We start from the raw sequence: 20,483 nt of genomic DNA, 5'->3' as shown, positions 1-20,483 counted from the left end.
AGCTCACTATTTCCAGAGTTTTTAATGATCCAGGGTGAATATATTACACTATATTTTCTGCTGAGCTCCTTGGGCCTTTCTTTACATGATGGAAATTTTTAAAGACTAATCAATTACATCAGAAACTATCCAATTTATCCACATATTTTTAAGTAGGGGTAACCCTTTTATTGTCCTATTGCTTTCTGGTTCCCCCTAAAGGAAGTTTGAAACTGAACTATATATATATATATTTACCTCAGCTATAAGAATTTCTTTTAAATAGGCTAGCTTTTAAAATAGTTCCTGAAGTAGTATTCTGAGGTTGCTAGGCTTACTAAATTATGTATGAAAGACAGCTGAAAGCGAGAGAGTCACTTAGTGACTATAAAATGGCTGTAATTGGTCATATACAAAATATCCAGAGAAGTGAGAACTCCATTTGCTCAACAAAGGAGTTTGAAAGACCTTGTAAATTGTCTTGTCAGGATATAGAATAACTATAGTTTAACATTATTACAGCTGAACCAGGAATCAGAAAGATCTCTGCCATGCTATGCCTCATCAGTGTATCTCACACAGAGAAAAACAGAAATTCAAATGCCTGATTTCCAGAATTGTCCTCTGAACAAATAGGGTTAAAATAAGTACTTTTAGATTTCTTCTTTCACTGTGTTGTATCTCATAATATTTCTGTATGTATGTTTCGTGCTAATACCTATCATGACTCCCCTCATTAGTATAACTCCTTTTCATTAGGACATCAACTTCTTTCAACAAATGTGAAAATATGGGGAAAAAATCACTGAGTTAGGTTCTATTTAAGGTGCTCTATCTCTTTAAAGTCTGGGCTTATCCATTCAGTATTTAAGGTGCTTGAATGAAGTCTTTGTCATCTATTTAACACAGCAGTTTAAAAGAGTAAACTTGGATCAGCCCCTCAGCTGCTGTAAAGCTGACCTGTAATTTTGCATTTGCAACCAGTTGTAGCTGCAGATAACAGAATTTAGGTGTCTATTTACCTGACTGAATCATAGAATCATAGAATATCAGGGTTGGAAGGGACCCCAGAAGGTCATCTAGTCCAACCCCCTGCTCAAAGCAGGACCAATTCCCAGTTAAATCATCCCAGCCAGGGCTTTGTCAAGCCTGACCTTAAAAACCTCTAAGGAAGGAGATTCTACCACCTCCCTAGGTAACGCATTCCAGTGTTTCACCACCCTCTTAGTGAAAAAGTTTTTCCTAATATCCAATCTAAACCTCCCCCACTGCAACTTGAGACCATTACTCCTCGTTCTGTCATCTGCTACCATTGAGAACAGTCTAGAGCCATCCTCTTTGGAACCCCCTTTCAGGTAGTTGAAAGCAGCTATCAAATCCCCCCTCATTCTTCTCTTCTGCAGGCTAAACAATCCCAGCTCCCTCAGCCTCTCCTCATAACTCATGTGTTCCAGTCCCCTAATCATTTTTGTTGCCCTTCGCTGGACTCTCTCCAATTTATCCACATCCTTCTTGAAGTGTGGGGCCCAAAACTGGACACAGTACTCCAGATGAGGCCTCACCAATGTCGAATAGAGGGGAACGATCACGTCCCTCGATCTGCTCGCTATGCCCCTACTTATACATCCCAAAATGCCATTGGCCTTCTTGGCAACAAGGGCACACTGCTGACTCATATCCAGCTTCTCGTCCACTGTCACCCCTAGGTCCTTTTCCGCAGAACTGCTGCCTAGCCATTCGGTCCCTAGTCTGTAGCTGTGCATTGGGAATCTACAAATCAAGTTAGTTAGCTTCATATTTCTATAATTTAAGTTGCAAGTTTTGTTTCCGCAACTGATTGCGGGCACAAAATTAGGTTAGGTTGGTGCATCTTTAAAAAGTTTGGCCCCACAGAGCCACACAGGATTTTCTGATGTGGGGTTCCCTTGATCTCCTGCTGAAGCTGTTCCACTGGGTATAGTAAATAACAACCACACAAAAAGTCACTGGAGTAAAAGGACTGTTTCCTGGGTTTCCCACCTCTCAGGTGAGTGCTCTAACCGCCAGGCTACAGAGTCATTACCATACTCTCTGTTTATCTCAATATTTACAAAAGTGGAAGACCTTCAACACGAGATATTGCACAAGCCCCATAACAGAATAGCCCATACCCCAGGGCACTTCCCATGAGAGGTAGCAGCTCCTTGTTCAAATCCCTTTTCCCTCCTCCTAGAGGGGGGACTTGAGCTGGGATTCTCCCACATGCCAGGTGACTACCATAGCTTTCAGCCCAGCTGTTACGTGGGAGGCTGTTGTCCTCTCCACACAGCCTCTTACCCACAGCTTCTTGGTACAGGCATCTAATGCCAGGACGGGGTTTGCATTTGAGAATCCCAAGCAGAGGGAGATGCCTATCTCTTTCCCATTCACCAGTTTAGGTGATGAGCTGCCTACTGTGCTGTGTTTTGTGACTACCATTCGAAGGTGCTGATCTCTCCCCATACATTGTGCAGGGAGCTGAGGTTCTGAACTCAGGCTTTATGAATCCCAGTGATTTTCTAGGCACCTAAAAGTTAAGTGTGGCTATGCTTGATGCCATCATACCTAATTCCTTTGTGACTCCTTCAAAGCACCAGGTATTTGAATCAAATAGAGTATTTAAAATTTATGGCCCCAGACCAGCAAATATCTGCACACCTCAGTGGGCCTCAATGTTGGCACAGGAGAGTCACTTGTAAGATCAGGTTTCAGAATAGCAGCCATGTTAGTCTGTATCTGCAAAAAGAAAAGGAGTACATGTGGCACCTTAGAGACTAACCAATTTAAGGTGCCACAAGTACTCCTTTTTTTTTGTAAAATCAGCCAACCTTAGAAATTCATCCTAATTACTATACTTCATAGGGTTAAAAAATGAAACATATTAGTTATATCAGAGTTACAGCTGAAAATGTGCTATAATAGGGTGCAGCTAATAACCCAAAACAATATTACGTTTTTTAAAACAAATTTCTGCAGCTATCAAGAAAAAAACACAACACTAAAGGAGTAAGTTTCCAGTATGGATATGTGGATGTTAGCACACACTACATTTCTCACATATCCCTTGGGAGGCTGAGATGTATGTGCATGTTTGTCTCTAAGACCAGAATCAAACTAAAAATACACTATGTAAAAACTGGAGATATTTGCATGAGTCTAAAAGAGTTAAATAGAGCTGAGAAAATAGTACTACATATAGTCCTTGTCAAGGTAACACACATTAGATTGCATCGACACAACACTTTACTATGTGTTAGGGCATACTTTAGTTGCTAATCCTGACAATAAGTCCTAGTCATGCCTAACAGTATGCACAAAAGAACTATGTAAAGAAATACAGCTATATAATTAGGATTGGAAGTCGATTTTTATTAGTAAATATCAATACATGCCAATTTCCCCAGAGACACCGACAAAAAAGTATTTCCATTGACAATTGAAATTTAAAGATAGACAAAGTCAGAAAAATGGTGCTCAAAAGCTAATTAGAGTTTGTTTTAAGGATATTTAATTGTATATTTTGACATGTGGTGTTTGTTTTTAATAGTTATAAAGCTTTAACTTTTGATAACTCAAAGTCTACTGTGATCATAATAATTGTCTGACTCCCTTCCCCCCTTGTTTAACACCCCCATGATTTTCCGCAACTGTGAAAATTTAGACAGATAAAAAAAAAGTTTCAATCCCATAATTTTGTGCAACTGAGAAAATGCAAGTAGATAAAATAGAAAATCTTAAACTCTCGTATTATCCATTGAAACCATAAAAAAAATCCCTAAAAATCAAATTCTGCCAAACCTACACATAAAGTTCTTATTCATTGTGCTATCGTTTTAAGGATCTATTATTGTCAGGTTGGTCAAAGACTTAAAAAACAAAAGGCTATATGATTTCTATATTCGTCAATTTGAAGTGTGAAGAATTCTTGCTTTATTTTGTTGGGGGAGGAAAAAATCAAATTAGGCTGAAATATAACCTCTAGTGTCATGTTCTCAGGTGCCTGTTTATCTACTCTAAATTCAGAATGCATCCAATGCTGTGGGTATCATTGTAATTGATTTAGTGACTGGAGGGCTTGTTGAATATCCCCTAAGAGGAATCTTCAAAAGTTTTCCTGCTCTGTACGTCTTGCTGGGGCAGATGATGGTTGAGCTTTGCCAGATGATAGTGATGATAAATATTGTTGAAATTCCTTATGGGTGTTGTCTAAGCAAACTGAGGAGAAAACTAAACTAAGGTTATTTAAAAGTTTAATACGGTGGTGTTAATAGCTATGGCTGACATAGAGTTGAGTCAGTAACTGCTGTTTATGTTTAAAAATGTTCAAATATGGATTAAACTCCAAATAGCCAAAATGTAATTTTACAGTATCACAAATTATTTTGCTGTGTTTATTTAAACTGTTCAAACTGTAATTGCAATTTTGCTTCTGAGAACATTGCATCTTTATGAAAAGATTAGGCCCAGAGGCTGTTGAAAGTAATGGGAGCCTCTCAGATGATTTCATTAGGTGCTGGGGGCACGCACGTGTGCACACACTCACACACACTGGTGGGAGGCACTCAGCTAATCATCTGCTCTTTTGGGAAAATCCCATAGAATATAATAGGAATTAAATATGATTCTAAAGAATTTTTTTTCAGATTCTCTTGGGATTATTGCAAATCATATACCGTTGAATAGAAATTGATAAACTTTCTATAGGTTGTTGAACAGTACCATTAAACTTTATACCAGGGATCATTTTCTATTAAATTCTATAGGACAGTTGAGAGAACCTATAGAAAATTTATATTTTTTCTATTAAATTATTTAGAACTTTCCCATAAGGGGCCTATTAAGAGATCAAACTGTATAATGTCTATTTTCTTTTCTATGTATGGTTCTGGGACCAGCTGTAGAACTATCAGAATAAGAAGTAGTATAATTTCATAAGGAACATCAGAGGAACACATTCACTGTTAAATGTTGAGTGGGAGTTCTGTTGGAGGAGAAGGTATTTATAAAGGCTGGTATGGGCAGTGTGCTGGGAGAGAAGCTGAGCCCTGATTAGAGGGCGGGGCTTTTCTGACTAGGGGTCCTATAAAGGTAGCCAGCCAGTGGCACAGACAGCTGTAGTGGCAGAGGAGCCAGCAAACAGAGCTGTAAACAGGGGACTTTGAGTGGGAGTTTGTAAAGGGAGTTTGGGGGGAAGACTAAGAGAGCCAGGCAAAGTGAAGGGAGTGTGTGGTGTTTTGGTGCTCATTGGGGGGTTTGTTTTGCTGTGAGTGATGGTGTTTTAGTTTGGTTTGTTTTTCTCAGACTAACAGGACTTAGGTGAGAAGGTGATGACAGATACAGAGGCAGCAGTGGTAGTGACCCAAATAGTGGAAGTCACAATGAAGATGACAGGATGTAGAAGCTGCGGCATGTACATGATCCTGGAGGGGGTACCTGAAAAGAGTTTCGTCTGCATGAAGTACTGCTTGATAGAGCTGATGGAAGAAAAGATCCGAGGATTGGAGATGCAGGTGGAAACTCTGGTTGAGTTTAGAAGTGGGGGTTTGAGCGGATGATGGAGCAAAGACATGAGGAGGCTGAAGAGAAAAGCTCAGACTTGCAGATGGAAGCAGGATCAAAGAACTCTGAGGGAAGACTCTGGGTGAGGAAAGTGGACAGTGGAGGCATGTGACTAAGAACCAGGCAGAGGAAAAGATGGGCTACTAACAGAGAAACAGAGCTCAAGAACAGGTTTGTGAAGTTGGAAAATGAAGAAGGGGCACAGCAAGTGGTCACTGAAGGAGAGAGGGCAAGGAAGAAAAGAAGAGCAGCTAGTCCTATAGGAAGAGGGAAAGAGTCAATGGAGATACCACCAATTATGAGGCCTGGGAGGATAGGGGATGGGTTGCAGAGGATTGCAAGGGACAATAGGAATCAAGAGGACTTGCAGCCAGAGGAAACAGGAGATAGACTGGAGAATCGCACCATCACCAGGAAAAGGCAGGTCTACGTGGGGGACTCCTTACTGAGAAGAATAGACAGGCCTGTAACAAGAGCTGATCCAGAGAACAGAAGGGTGTGCTGTATGCCAGGTGCAAAGATACAGGTTGTGGACCTGAGGCTGAAGAGGATCCTAACAGGAGTGGGAAAGAATCCACTGATTGTTCTTCATGTGGGAACAAATGATACAGCTAGATTCTCACTGGAACGTATCAAGGGAGACTATGCCAGGCTGGGGAAGACACTTAAGGAAATCAAGGCCTAGTTGGTCTTCAGTGGGATTCTGCCTGTTCCCAGAGAAGGGCAACAAAGGTGTGACAAGATTATGGTGCTCAACAGATCGCTCAGGCACTGGTGCTACAAGGAGGGCTTTGGGATGAATGGCCACTGGGAAACATTCATGGACAGAGGACTGTTCTCTCGAGATGGACTTCACCTGAGTAAGGAGGGAAATAGACTTCTAGGATGGAGGATGGCACGAGAGCTTTAAACTAGGAATCTGGGGGAGATGGTTGGGAGATGTCCAGGTAACCTCCATGCCGGATTTTAACATTCAGAGGGAAGAAAACAAAGTAAGAAAGGATACAGCCATGGGCAGGAGAATGGACATAAGGAGGAAGGGTACTGTACATCCTGTCCAATAGATGATACTGGCGGTAGAATGTCTGTGCCTAATCGGGTAAAGAATGTGAGCGAGGCCAAACAGGGAAGTGGATTGGACTGAAGAACTTGTGGATCTAAAGGCGAAGGAGGCCTGGAATTACTTCAAGTCAAAGTTGCAGAAGCTATCAGAAGCCTGCATCCCAAAAAAGGGGAAAAAATTCATAGGCAGGAGTTGTAGACCAAGTTGGATGAGCAAGCATCTCAGAGAGGTGATTAAGAAAAAGCAGAAAGCCTACAAGGAGTGGAAGATGGGAGGGATTAGCAAGGAAAGCTACCTTACTCAGGTCAGAACATGTAGGGATAAAGTGACAGGCCAAAAACTATGTAGAGTTGGACCTGGCAAAGGGAATTAAAACCAATAGTAAAAGGTTTGATAGCCATATAAATAAGAAGAAAACAAAGAAACAAGTGGGACCACTAAACACTGAGGATGGAGTGGATGTTAAGGATAATCTAGGCATGGCCCAATATCTAAACAAATACTTTGCCTCAGTCTTTAATGAGGGGCTTAGGGATAATGGCAGGACAACAAATGGGAAGGAGGATATGGAGGTAGATATTACCACATCCGAGGTAGAAGCCAAACTTAAAGAGCTTACTGGGACTAAATCGGGGGGCCCAGATAATCTTCATCCAAGAATATTAAAGGAACTGGCACATGAAATTGCAAGTCCATTAGCAAACATTTTTAATGAATCTGTAAACTCAGGGGTTGTACCATATGACTGGAGAATTGTTAACATAATTCCTATTTTTAAGAAAGGGGGAAAAAAGTGATCTGGGTAACTACAGGCCTGTAGTATTTGGAAAATATTTTGAAAGAGAAAGTAGTTAAGGGCATTGAGGTCAATGGTAATTGGGACAAAATACAACATGGTTTTACAAAAGGTAAATTGGTGCCAAACCAACCTGATCTCCTTCTTTGAGAAAGTAACAGATTTTTTAGACAAAGGAAATGCAGTGGATCTAATTTACCTCGATTTCAGTAAGGCATTTGATACGGTTCCACATGGGAAATTATTAGCTAAATTAGAAAAGATGGGGATCAATATGAAAATTGAAAGATGGATAAGGAACTGGTTAAAGGGGAGACTACAATGAAAAGTGAACTGTCAGGCTGGAAGGAGGTTAACAGTGGAGTTCCTCAGGGATCAGTTTGGGGACCACCTTTATTTAATCTTTTTATTACTTACCTTGGCACAAAAAGCAGGAATGTGCTAATAAAGTTTGTGGATGACACAAAGCTGGGAGGTTTTGCCAATACAGAGAAGGACTGGGATATCATACAGGAAGATCTGGATGACCTTGTAAACTGGAGTAATAGTAATAGGATGAAATTTAATAGTGAAAAGTGCAAGCTCATGCATTTAGGAATTAATAACAAGAATTTTTGTTCTAAACTGGGGTCAGATCACTTGGAATTAACAGAGGAGGAGAAGGACCTCGGAGTATTGGTTGATCACAGGATGACTATGAGCCGCCAATGTGATATAGCCATGAAAAAAGCTAATGCGGTCTTGGGATGCGTCAGGCGAGGTATTTACAGTAAAGATAAGGAGGTGTTAGTGCCGTTATACAAGGCATTTGGTGAAACCTCATCTGGAATATTGTGTGCGGTTCTGGTCTCCCATGTTTGAGAAAGATGAATTCAAACTGGAACAGGTACAGAGAAGGGCTATTAGGATGATCCGAGGAATGGAAAACCCGTCTTATGAAAGGAGACTCCAAGAGCTTGGCTTGTTTAGCCTAACCAAAAGAAGGCTGAGAGGAGATATGATTGCTCTCTATAAGTATATCAGAGGGATAAATACCACAGAGGTAGAAGAATTATTTAAGCTCAGTACTAATGTGGACACAGGAACAAATGGATATAAACTGCCATCAGGAAGCTTAGACTTCAAATTAGACGAAGGTTTCTAACCATCAGAGGAGTGAAGTTCTGGAACAGTCTTCCAAGGAAAGCAGTGGGGGCAAAAGACATATCTGGCTTCAAGACTAAGCTTGATAACTTTATGGAAGGGATGATATGATGGGATAGCCTAATTTTGGCAATTAATTGATCTTCAATTATTAGCAGTAGATAATGGACTGTGATGGGATGTTAGATGGGGTGGGATCTGAATTACTACAGATAATTCTTTCCTGGGTGCCTGGCTGGTGAGTCTTGCCCATATGCTCAGGATCTAGCTGATCACCATATTTGGGGTCTGGAAGGAATTTTCCTCCAGGGCAAATTGGCAAAGGCCCTGGGGGTTTTTCATGTTCCTCTGCAGCGTGGGGAATGGGTCACTTGCTGGAGGATTCTCTGCACCTTGAAGTCTTTAAACCATGATTTGAGGACTTCAATAGCTCAGACATAGGTTAGGAGTTTGTTACAGGAGTGGGTGGGTAAGATTCTGTAGCCTGCATTGTAGCCTATCATAATGGTCCCTTCTGACCTTAAAGTCTATGATTCCACCTGCTTTTATATCTTTCTCAGTTTTGTTAGCAATATATGAATGTTGGATTATACCATTGGTTCTTCTTGTCTAGGATGTTGTCCCGAGTAGCAACCAATAACTAATGTATGAAAGGTACATAGGACCTACACCCAAGCTTTAACAAAACATCTACTGTAGTCAATTGTACACTGTTGTACAGGGTAAGTAGTTTTGGACATCTTGAAGAAATAAAAACACTGGGCCAGATCCTCAGCTGGTATAAACTGAAGGGTTGTTTGTATTAAGGGTTTATCCATGATCAATACTGCACATGAGCTGAGGATCTGGCCTTTTATTGTGACCTTCTGAGTCTATACTCAAAGTTTCAAGTGCAAAAATACTAGTCAACATATAGGTAGGGCCTTTAACTAACCAGAAGTGTCTAGATATCATTCCCATCGTCCCTTTTTCAGAATATAGAAAGGGTACAGTGTAAAGGTGTAACAACATGGTGCAAATAATAAACCATATCCTCTCATAGCATATACTTTTAGTAGAAAGCTTTTGAGAATACAGTAAAACTTCTGTTGCACCTCATCTGAACATTCAAAATCTACATGAAATGCAGGCTTTAAATCCATTTTTTCCAAGATCCTTGCTGCTAGATGAAGCTATGAGGTTCATGTTCCCATGAGCGGGGATCAGCAGAAGAAGTTCAGTTGTAATCATCAATATACTTTTACACTGAAGGCTTCTATTCTTCTGCTTGATTGTTACAGTACTTTATATACCTCTACCTTTAGCGCAAGAATGCTGGTCCATAAAACCTCTCCCCTTTCCAATCACTTCTGAAGACTCACTTCTTTGTGATGCGTACAACAAATTAGCCAATTTCTGCTTAGCCATTCTTTCCATTAATCATATTAAAAATAAATCAGTCACTCCTGTCCTCTCTCTCCCCCAGTTATCTTTTTTTTTTTATCTTATTCAAGGTTAGGATTAACCTTAATTACAATACAATTCTCATATGAAAAAGAATTACTCAGGTGCATAATTGTTTCCAGGTTTGGGGCTCCACAGGGCCCAGTCCAACACCCATGGAATTCAATATGCTATCACTGCTGAGTTCAATCACTGTTAGGTTAGAAACTAGCTCTTAAGCTGCTTGAATCTGGGATCTTTTGTGTTTTGGGAGGGGCCTACTACACCTTTTGGCACCATTAAAATAAAAATGAATGTCATGGATATATACTTCATCTTAAAACTAATAAGAACAAATAGTATAGTTATCACTTGTTAGTCATAAACAATTAAAATCTGGTTATAAAACGTATTGTTCCAAAACACCATGGTCCTGTTCATGCCCTTAGTTTTTCAAATACAATTACATACACAAACAAGACATGGAGTACAAGAGAGGGGTTTTTGACCAACAATAAAACTTGCAAACAAGACTATAACTTGATGCCAACTTAAAGGAACAGTGCCACCTAAAGTTGGAAATGCAATTTGCATCAACCTTTACAATATGCTGGGTACATGCCAAGAGGCTGAAATCTTATGAGTTTTATGTATGAAAAAAGTTAAAGGAAAAGGTGCCTGGGAGCAATTAAGGAACTTCTGTACCAGACTAAGAAAAATGAAAAGAATAAAAGAGAATTCAGAAGGGGTGAAATCATCCCTGTGCAGATGGCCAGTGTAAGACTTATGCACCAGTTAAGTTCCACTGAAAACAGGACTTAGGGGGACTTGAGTAGTGCATAGTTTTTGTGCCGTCTCTCTGCACAGGGATACATTTCACCCAAAATGAATATCTTATTTTAGTCTCATATACAATGTCATTCTAAGGCACTTTGTGCATCATACTGGATTAGAGTATTTCATTACCCATCATCTGATGTAATTCATAGCCTGGGTGACATCCTTATAGTTTAGATTTACCAACCAACTGTTCTATAATAAGTCCAGTAGACCTGTTCAGAGAGTGGTAATTCCATTTCATGGAGGATTTTGAGATTTTGAATTTTGTTTTTATTCTGATTCAGAACAAAAACAAATGCAAAATGTTCCATTACATGGAATTACTATTTTTTTTTGCCCAGCTTTACTGCTCCAGAGCTGGGGAGCTGGGAGCTTGGCAGTCCTGGGAGCCCTGCCAAAGCCCTGGATAAGCAAGCTGGCAGGAATTCAGGCAGGTTTCTCTTTCAAAACCTGCTTGGCAGGCAGGCTTCTGTTAGTAACCTGTGAGATAAGCTAATGTGTCCTCAGGCTGCATTAATTTCCAGGTTGATTCACAACTGGTGTCTAGGAGTGTTCTTCCCAGTCCTGCCCCTGCCCCTCTCCTGGTCCTCTGATCCCTGCCATCTCTATACAGACAGATCCCTGACCTGAGCAGGGTGTCTCAGGGATCTGGGTCAGTGAAGGAATTGTGCTGTGGAGGACGTGTCTTGTTTTGGAAGGAAGAGATCCAGCTGTTGACAGTTTCTTGCATAAGCATATCCTACAAACCACTATTTTAATGTAAATTCCTTAGCTGCTCAATAGACATTTGCAGACATTTGCCAGCCAATAAACAGGTATCAGATGAGAATTTTTTTCCAGAAGCGGACAGGAAGAGGTAACTTGCTTTCTGTGTCCTGTATTAAGGTTCATAACTTCATCTGTAACAAGCATTTCAAACAGGTCAACTTGGACTGTAATTTCAACAGCACTACTTTGAAGTGAATGGCTTTTCTTCCAGTGGACATGCTGGAGCCTCTACTTCTCACAGTAATGAAAGGTCAAGCTAATATTTCCATTCTGAGCTCTGTGTTCTTAGTCTTACATGCCTTCAATCTACAATATTGCCACAGTTCTAACTTTGTTACTGCTATCTACTAAATCTGATTTGCTTTTCTTTCTCATTTTTACCTTTTGACTTTTTTGCCTGTATCAGCACTTTCTTTTTCAATCTTTACTCCATCTATGATCTCTCTCTCTCTCATTTTTCCTGTGATAATGCATCCTGACATCCATTCATGACTCTTTTACAAAAGAGACTTATTCACGCTTCTGCTGTATAAGTTCCTGCCCCACAACCATGTCCACCTGTGAGCAGTAATTTGCTGCAGAAAGATCACTTTTTTTTTTTTCACTGAGAGGTCCTTCAGGTTAACTAAAAGCTGCTATCTCAGAATATTTCACAAGTTATTTTCAGTAGTCTTTTATATGTGTGTAACAAAGCTATACTTTAAACAGCTATAAATCCTGTTTTATGCATTTTCTCTTCCTTGTGATTTGCTGTGATGAGTTTTTATCATAGTGGTTTTTATCACAGAAGTGACTTGTAATAAAAAAGGAATTAATTGAGTGTCCTCTCTTGGTAAGAGTTGACTTTTTATTCTTGTGTTTTGGCTAATGAAATATTTGTGTTCCAAACCTACAGGAAAATTCATGCATGTAAGTAAACTGCTTATAATTAATGTACATGTTTTTCTTTTCAACATATTGGTACTCTGATTAATGTAAGTCCTTATAAATAGGGATAGGCATTGTTCGTTCTTGTTTACATCCATGCATCTCCACTGAAGTTTGTGGAGATTCACAGGTATAAATGAAAACAGAATTCAGCTGTTGATTACTATATCATGATGTACAATGGTGATTAATATGGAATTTGACACATTTAGCTATTGAATTCTCTTTCTCTCTTATACCTCGTTATTCCATTGAAAACATAGGGCCTTCACTACTGCCTTCTATCTTTGCCAATCTCCTGCTGCACTCTTAGCCTCTTCCAATGTAATTTTGACAGCTTTCAATCCTGTTTCTATTGTGCATTTTCATGTTATCCTTGGTCTAGCTCATTTCCTTTTACACTGGGGGCTCCAGTCAAACGCTTGTCTTGTTATGTTATTTGGGTCTCTCCTCCCTGTGTGTCCTAGCCATGTCCATTTTCATTCTGTAATTTCCTGTTCTAGCCATTCCTGTTTCATCCTCCTCCAGAGTTCTTTTGTTTGTGATTATTCTGATACTGAGAATTTGTCTAAGGCAGCTGTTTATGAAAACTTGGAGTTTTGATAGTAAGGTCTTGATAAGTCTCCAAGTTTTAGTACCATGTAGTAAGTCTGACTTTACAATTCACAGGGGACAGAATTCTTCCCTGTGCAGAGGGCACATTCAAGGCCATTGCACCACTTGAGTCCCACTTGAGCCCTTTGCGCTGGGGTGAATTTTACCACAGTGATTTAAAAAGCTAAAAATAACATACACCATATTAATTTTGCTGGTACATCATGATAAGGAACCCCGAGAGCTTAAGCAGGACTTAAGTGGTACAGAGGCTTGTGTGGATTCTCTGTATATATGTTTGAATTTGGGGAACTAAACACATACATAAATGATATAATATCTATTTCCTTCTGCCTGGGTATTTTGATTTTCTACTCAACGATCCCCCAAACCTCAGCACTCCAGACTCCAGCACATTCTTTTCATGCTTGCAAAGTAGCATAATTACAGCACTACTATCTTCAGCCATCTCCACGGGTTCCCTATTCACTTCAGCAGTGGTTTCATAACTAACATTCTTCTTGTTTGCTTATAGACTATTTTTAGTGAAGTTATTAAGAAAAGGAGATGCACTTTTTACTGTGGGATAATTAACATGCCTTAGTTATATCACAGTCAAAACATAGTGGAGACAAGACACTTTAGTTTTACTGTGAGGTAAACTAGGCGAGATCAAGCAGAGGCCTGGCTGCAGTGCTCATCTCACCTAGCTGGATCATGATAAACACTGCAAGTTTCTTGTCTCCACTTCAAATTTTACAGCAGATAACTATCACACCTTGGTTATCTCTCTCAGTTCCCACTGTGGCCTTCACCCAATGTTTGCTGAAACCTGGTTTGCTGATAAGCTACTCGGACTGCAACCACAGTTAAGGCACCACCCATGGGAGCCCTGATTGGAGGATCACCCAGGCTCCACCAATTTGTCCAACCATGCTGTTTAAACCAAAAGGCACAGGAAGGTGTCTGAGCAATAAGGTGATTTCCTGGTGTGGCTCCATTTGTGCCTGCTTCCTGCTCTGCTCCTGGCTCCTGCCTTGCTCCTGTTCCACTGAGTTCCTGCTCCATGCTTGATCCTTTCGTCTCCTCCAGTTCCCGTCCTTACCTCACGTCCACCATTAGTTACCAGTCCTGTCTCTGACCTCAGCCTCTGATTTCTGATTCTGACTCCGGTTTGACCCTTTGTTCTGATAATTAGTAGTTCACTGCGATGACCCTCGGTCCCCAATGCCCTCTAACTTTCTGTCAGTGAACAAAAAGTCTAAGTGTGTGAGAGAGTCTGTCATAAATATAAAGGGAAGGGTAAACCCCTTTGAAATCCCTCCTGGCCAGGGGAAAGCTCCTCTCACCTGTAAAGGGTTAAGAAGCTAAAGGTAACCTCGCTGGCACCTGACCAAAATGACCAATGAGGAGACAAGATACTTTCAAAAGCTGGGAGGAGGGAGAGAAACAAAGGGTTTGTGTGTCTGTCTGTAGTCGTCTTGGCCAGGGACAGAACAGGAATGGAGTCTTAGAACTTTTAGTAAGTAATCTAGCTAGGTATGTGTTAGATTATGATTTCTTTAAATGGCTGAGAAAAGAATTGTGCTGAATAGAATAACTATTTCTGACTGTGTATCTTTTTTGTAACTTAAGGTTTTGCCTAGAGGGGTTCTCTATGTTTTTGAATCTAATTACCCTGTAAGATATCTACCATCCTGATTTTACAGGGGGGATTTCTTTATTTCTATTTACTTCTATTTTTTATTAAAAGTCTTCTTGTAAAACACTGAATGCTTTTTCATTGTTCTCAGATCCAAGGGTTTGGGTCTGTGGTCACCTATGCAAATTGGTGAGGCTTTTTATCCAACATTTCCCAGGAAAGGGGGAGTGCAAGTGTTGGGAGGATTGTTCATTGTTCTTAAGATCCAAGGGTCTGGATCTGTAGTCGCCTAAGCAAATTGGTGAGGCTTTTTACCAAACCTTGTCCAGGAAGTGGGGTGCAAGGTTTTGGGAAGTATTTTGGGGGGAAGGACGCGTCCAAACAGCTCTTCTCCAGTAACCAGTATTAGTTTGGTGGTGGTAGCGGCCATTCCAAGGATAACGGGGGTAATATTTTGTACCTTGGGGAAGTTTTGACCTAAGCTGGTAAAGATAAGCTTAGGAGGTTTTTCATGCAGGTCCCCACATCTGTACCCTAGAGTTCAGAGTGGGGGAGGAACCTTGACATGGTGGCAGCGGTGGGATTAACCTGAAATCATTTTGAGATCCAGTTGAGATTTTTTGAACTAGAAATACAGATTTTAAAAAGGAATTTTTAGGAAGTCCAGAAGGCAGCTTTGAAACTGAAAGCAGCTTGGTTTCTCTCTGCTTTGTGGCCAAGCAGAGACAAAAGGGGATTATCTTGTGAATTGCAGATTTTCTTTGCCTGGAGGCAGGGTACTTAACTCCTGCAGGGAAATTCACAGTCTTCCAACCCAGAGGTTTTTTTTTTTTTTCTCTTTTCTTCCTAAAAGTAAATAGGGGGTGTGTGCTCTACCCATTTGCCTGGAGACAAAAGTGGCAGGGTTTTTTTTTTAGGATTTTGATTTTTTTTTTGTTTGTTTTACAAGGAGCACAGGTTTGAAAAGAAATTTTTTTCTTCTTTGGGCTGGGTAAGCAGGTTTCCAAGTAGTTGGAGGTTTTTTGCTTTAATTTGGGCCCAGAGCAGAGACAAGGGAATTGTCTTTTTCTGTAGGCTGACAATCACTATCAGAGAATAGGTATTCTATTCCAGCACAGCAAAATTTTACAGCCAAGTTTTGTTTGTTTATTTCTAAACCTCGGGTGTAAAGTTAGTTAAAAACAGAGAGGTTAGAATGGCCAAATCCTCAGCTCGACTACAGCTGGAATTAGCCAAATTTCAGGCTGAGGAAAAACAAAGGGAACATGAAAGACAGATAGAACTCATGCAGCTGAAGAAGGAACAAGAAAGGGAGGCAGAACAACACCAAGAGGCTGCCCACAAGAGGGAAATGGAGGCAAGGAAGCATGTGGAGGAGGAGAGGGAAAAAGAGAGGAAGCATGTGGAGGAGGAGAAGGAAAAAGAGAGGAAGCATGTGGAGGAGGTGGAGAGGATAAAGGCCCAGCAGAATATACCAACAAACCCTAGCAATCCTTCTCCAGGTACCACTTCCCATCCCAGAAAGTTCCCCACCTACAAGGCAGGTGATGATACTGAGGCCTTCTTAGAAAACTTCGAAAGGGCCTGCCTTGGGTACAACATCTCTACTGACCAATACATGGTAGAGCTGAGGCCGCAGCTCAGTGGACCCTTAGCTGAGGTGGCAGCTGAAATGCCTAAAGAACACATGAACAAGTATGAACTGTTTAAATCCAAGGCGAGAGTCAGAATGGGGATAACACCCGAGCAGTCTCGTCGGAGGTTCAGAGCCCTAAGGTGGAAACCAGACATGTCATTTACCCGACATGCCTACCACATTGTAAAACATTGGGATGCCTGGATATCAGGAGCAAGTGTTGAATCTCCAGTAAATTTGCCCTTCCTAATGCAAATGGAACAATTCTTAGAGGGTGTTCCTGAGGAAATAGAAAGATACATCCTAGATGGGAAACCCAAAACTGTAATTGAGGCAGGAGAGATTGGAGCCAGATGGGTGGAGGTGGCAGAGAAGAAGAAAACTGGTCGCAGTTGGAGCGGAGACCAGAAGGGACCACCCCAGACCACACCCTATTACCGGGGGCCGCCCAAAGCCCCACCTACCTCCCAAAGAACCCTCCAGACCCCTTATCGTCCCACCACCCCGTTCTCCAGCAACCCTCCTCGCCCCAGTGACCCGTCAGCTGGACGATGCTTTAAGTGTAACGAGCTGGGGCATGTAAAGGCCAACTGCCCCAAGAACCCCAACAGATTACAGTTCATTGCACCGGAATCACACCAGAGGTCCACAGGCCCAGATACCTCCCAGATACCCTTGGAGCGGAGGGAAACTGTGAGTGTGGGTGGGAAGAAGGTCACCGCGTGGAGGGACACCGGAGCACAAGTGTCAGCTATCCATGCTTCCTTAGTGGACCCCAATTTAATCAACCCAGAGATCCAAGTGACGATTCAACCCTTCAAGTCCAACTCTTTCAATTTGCCTACAGCCAAGTTGCCTGTCCAGTACAAGAGCTGGTCAGGAATGTGGACTTTTGCAGTCTATGATGATTATCCCATCCCCATGCTGTTGGGGGAAGACTTGGCCAATCATGTGAAGCAGGCCAAGAGGGTGGGAATGGTCACCCGCAACCAGGCTAAACAAGCCGTGAGGCCTAGCTCTGTTCCGGAGACTTCTATCAGGACCCAGTCAGAGGTGATGGACCTGGACCCCAGGCCAATGTCTGCAACAGCAGTAGTGGATCCAGTCCCAGAGACCCAGACGGAACCAGTCCCAGAACCGGAACCAGCCAAACAACCAACACCAGACCCCGTGTCAGCACTGAATCCAGTACTTGCAACCTCAACACCAGAGGGCCCCACCGAACCTGAACTGGCAGCAGCCGATAACCCTACACAAGAGGCTCAGCCGGAGCCTGAATCCCAACATAGTACACCAGCGGAGAGCGGTTCACAGTCAACAGAAACAGCTCCATCCCCTATATCGCTTCCAGAGGGACCAAGCCTAGGTCCACAATCCCATGAGGAACTGATGTCTCCAGCATCAAGGGAACAGTTCCAGACCGAACAGGAAGCAGATGAAAGCCTCCAGAGAGCTTGGACGGCGGCACGGAGCAACCCACCGCCTCTCAGCTCTTCTAATCGATCCAGGTTTGTTGTAGAAAGAGGACTTTTATACAAGGAAACTCTTTCTGGGGGACACCAGGAAGACTGGCATCCTCAGAGACAGTTGGTAGTTCCAACTAAATACCGGGCCAAGCTCTTGAGCTTAGCCCATGATCACCCTAGTGGCCATGCTGGGGTGAACAGGACCAAAGACCGTTTGGGGGGGTCATTCCACTGGGAGGGAATGGGCAAGGATGTTTCTACCTATGTCCAGTCTTGTGAGGTGTGCCAAAGAGTGGGAAAACCCCAAGACCAGGTCAAAGCTCCTCTCCAGCCACTCCCCATCATTGAAGTTCCATTTCAGCGAGTAGCTGTGGATATTCTGGGTCCTTTTCCGAAAAAGACACCCAGAGGAAAGCAGTACATACTGACTTTCATGGATTTTGCCACCCGATGGCCGGAAGCAGTAGCTCTAAGCAACACCAGGGCTAAAAGTGTGTGCCAGGCACTAGCAGACATTTTTGCCAGGGTAGGTTGGCCCTCCGACATCCTCACAGATGCAGGGACTAATTTCCTGGCAGGAACTATGAAAAACCTTTGGGAAGCTCATGGGGTAAATCACTTGGTTGCCACTCCTTACCATCATCAAACAAATGGCATGGTGGAGAAGTTTAATGGAACTTTGGGGGCCATGATACGTAAATTCGTAAATGAGCACTCCAATGATTGGGACCTAGTATTGCAGCAGTTGCTCTTTGCCTACAGAGCTGTACCACATCCCAGTTTAGGGTTTTCTCCATTTGAACTTGTATATGGCCGTGAGGTTAAGGGGCCATTGCAGTTGGTGAAGCAGCAATGGGAGGGATTTACACCTTCTCCAGGAACTAACATTCTGGACTTTGTAACCAACCTACAAAACACCCTCCGAACCTCTTTAGCCCTTGCTAGAGAAAACTTACAGGATGCTCAAAAAGAGCAAAAAGCCTGGTATGATAAACATGCCAGAGAGCGTTCCTTCAAAGTAGGAGACCAGGTCATGGTCTTAAAGGCGCTCCAGGCCCATAAAATGGAAGCATCGTGGGAAGGGCCATTCGTGGTCCAGGAGCGCCTGGGAGCTGTTAATTATCTCATAGCATTCCCCACCTCCAACCGAAAGCCTAAGGTGTATCATATTAATTCTCTAAAGCCCTTTTATTCCAGAGAATTAAAGGTTTGTCAGTTTACAGCCCAGGGAGGAGACGACGCTGAGTGGCCTGAAGGTGTCTACTACGAAGGGAAATGTGCTGGTGGTGTGGAAGAGGTGAACCTCTCCATGACCCTTGGGCGTATGCAGCGACAGCAGATCCAGGAGCTGTGCACTAGCTACGCGCCAACGTTCTCAGCCACCCCAGGACTGACTGAACGGGCATACCACTCCATTGACACAGGTAATGCTCACCCAATTAGGGTCCAACCTTACCGGGTGTCTCCTCAAGCTAAAACTGCTATAGAACGGGAGATCCAGGATATGTTACAGATGGGTGTAATCCGCCCCTCTGAAAGTGCATGGGCATCTCCAGTGGTTCTAGTTCCCAAACCAGATGGGGAAATACGTTTTTGCGTGGACTACCGTAAGCTAAATGCTGTAACTCGCCCAGACAACTATCCCATGCCACACACAGATGAACTATTAGAGAAACTGGGAAGGGCCCAGTTCATCTCTACCTTGGACTTAACCAAGGGGTACTGGCAGGTACCGCTAGATGAATCTGCCAAGGAAAGGTCAGCCTTCATCACACATCTCGGGCTGTATGAATTTAATGTACTCCCTTTCGGGCTGCGAAATGCACCCGCCACTTTCCAAAGACTTGTAGATGGTCTCCTAGCGGGATTAGGAGAATATGCAGTCGCCTACCTTGACGATGTGGCCATATTTTCGGATTCCTGGGCAGACCACCTGGAACATCTACAAAAAGTCCTTGAGCGCATAAGGGAGGCAGGACTAACTGTTAAGGCTAAGAAGTGTCAAATAGGCCTAAACAGAGTGACTTATCTTGGACACCAGGTGGGTCAAGGAACTATCAGCCCCCTACAGGCCAAAGTGGATGCTATCCAAAAGTGGCCTGTCCCAAAGTCAAAGAAACAGGTTCAATCCTTCTTAGGCTTGGCCGGTTATTACAGACGATTTGTACCGCACTACAGCCAAATCGCTGCCCCACTGACAGACCTAACCAAAAAGAAACAGCCAAATGCTGTTCAGTGGACGGGAAAGTGTCAGAAGGCCTTTAACAAGCTTAAAGCGACACTCATGTCTGACCCTGTACTAAGGGCCCCAGACTTTGACAAACCGTTCCTAGTAACCACAGATGCATCCGAGCGTGGTGTGGGAGCAGTTTTAATGCAGAAAGGACCTGATCAAGAATTCCACCCTGTAGTGTTTCTCAGCAAAAAACTGTCTGAGAGGGAAAGCAACTGGTCAGTCACTGAAAAAGAATGTTATGCCATTGTCTACGCTCTGGAAAAGCTACGCCCATATGTTTGGGGACGGCGTTTCCACCTGCAAACCGACCATGCTGCACTAAAGTGGCTTCACACCGTCAAAGAAACTAACAGAAAACTTCTTCGGTGGAGTTTAGCTCTCCAAGATTTTGATT

Source organism: Lepidochelys kempii, chromosome 1 (assembly GCF_965140285.1).
Source record: "Lepidochelys kempii isolate rLepKem1 chromosome 1, rLepKem1.hap1, whole genome shotgun sequence".
Lineage (NCBI taxonomy): Eukaryota > Metazoa > Chordata > Testudines > Cheloniidae > Lepidochelys > Lepidochelys kempii.
This window is presented reverse-complemented; position numbering follows the sequence as displayed.